Raw genomic sequence first — 1,967 nt, forward strand, 5'->3', positions numbered from 1 at the left:
ATTTAACTAGTATAAATATTTTGTATAAATTATAATTTTTCTTTAAGATACAAGTAAAAACTTAATACTTTTCTTTTATGCCCTCCGCCATAAAGAAGATAATTTATGACCTCCGCCATAAAGAAGATAAAATTAATTCTGACAATTTCATTAGCTGCATACATTTTCTTCTTTCAAACTAAAAGGCTGTATTAAATCTACTTAGACCTAAATATTTATATTTTCATTTAGTTATATTTTCCTGCATATTTTCTAAGTTCTAGGACATTTCTTCCAATGAAAAATCAGAAAAACAATGCTTTCAGGAAATATTGGAAACTTGTGATTTAACTAATTTATACTTTCTAAGAGGCATGGATTGTGGGTAATGACTACTTGGCAACTGTGATCTATCATTGAGTCAATTACACCTCAAGGCCAATGATACATGATTTTACAAGTCCATTGGGTGGAGACATTCTAAATATGTGGCTCATGATTCTGCCGAACTAGGGGAATGGAAACTCCCACCCCCATAGTTATATTCTTGTTATAATAGAGTACTGGTGGGGATCATTAGTGGCTTTCTTTATTGTATTTTTATTATTTTTTAATACATTCAATTACTATACATCATTTAGCTTGTAAAGAGAATTTACCCAACATGAAAAATACCTCAGATCAGTCCAGTTGAGAGAACTATACATGCTATCTTCAAAAGGTAATAAACCATTTCTGTGTCCCCATCTTGCCTATTATTTTCTCCTGAATTTCCTTCCCAACAATCTTCCAACAAAAATTAGAAATTTTATAATATAACTAAGTTCATCCTGTACATTATGTAATGTAAAAAGTCAACTTTCAGGGCAAAGAAGTTGCCAAATATCCTATAATATTCAGAAGAAAATGATAATTGTATTATTGACTTTTCCATCTCTGTAACTGTAAATGAAGAGCACTTAATCACCTGTGATTCATTGATTGCACAGGTGCTGTACAACATGCTTTGCTCTATTGATGCTGGTTAGATCTAAGAAAATAAGCAATGTAAATATAACTTTAAAATCTTATGAATGTCAAGGTCATTATTAGCTTCTTCAAAATAATTTTGGCTATATCATTATCGGGAAACAATACTAAAGCAAGGAATAAAATATCTCTTTGGCCTTTTTCTTATCCTTAATTTAAATTTAATTTCATTTTCACTCTCAATAGCCAGGGTTTTGTTTGGCTTATTGAATTTCAAGTTATAATAATTACATTTATGAATTATAATTTTTATCTGCCTTTACTAAAATATATACAATTTTAATGGAATCACTATGTTTTTTTTATTATCATGTGGAAAACTAATTTTTCCATATATGGCATTAACTACAATGAAATACTAAAAACAATTCTAAATAAATATAAGCTATGTCTTTGATAGTTTTATTTCTTAAAGACCCTTGACTGTTTACCACTGTTTTTTTTTTGGGGGGGTGTGGGGGGTGGGGGTGTGTGGCTTTAGTTAGAAACAAACAACGTGCACACGAGCTGTCTACTCCTTTACTTCACTGTGCAGCCTGGCGCTGGGATTGTTGACTCTGATGGCCAGCTGGGCTGCCTGTTCCACGATGGCCTTGCGGTTCTTGGAGACGTTGTAGGCGATCTCAGCACAGTAAGACTTGTTGCACATCAGCGACACTTCCACCTCCTTGCCATTGTGGACCAGGAACTTCCGGAAGCCGCTGGGCAGCACGTGCTTCGTTTTCTTGTTGCTGCCGGAACCGATGTTGGGCATCAAGATCTGGCCCTTGAATCTCCTCCGCACCCTGCTGTCAATACCTCTGGGTTTCCGCCAGTTGCTTAATTTTTACACAGCGGTCTGACTGGTGCCGGATGAACTTCTTGGTCCTCTTTTTGAAGATCTTGGGTTTCACAAGGGGCCTGAGGGCAGCCATGACCCAGGGTAAGAGATGGCCGTCACCCCACAGGCAGCTCCGAGG

The 1,967-nt window shown here is 35.8% G+C and overlaps 1 pseudogene; it reads right to left on the minus strand.

Annotated features, from left to right (window-relative positions):
* Nucleotides 1–1,519: 1,519 nt before the first annotated feature.
* On the minus strand, nucleotides 1,520–1,922 carry LOC102475068 (60S ribosomal protein L32 pseudogene; annotated as a pseudogene).
* Nucleotides 1,923–1,967: the final 45 nt, after the last annotated feature.

The sequence above is a fragment of the Tupaia chinensis genome, unplaced genomic scaffold (genome assembly GCF_000334495.1).
Source record: "Tupaia chinensis unplaced genomic scaffold, TupChi_1.0 Scaffold143722_1, whole genome shotgun sequence".
NCBI classification, from domain to species: domain Eukaryota; kingdom Metazoa; phylum Chordata; class Mammalia; order Scandentia; family Tupaiidae; genus Tupaia; species Tupaia belangeri.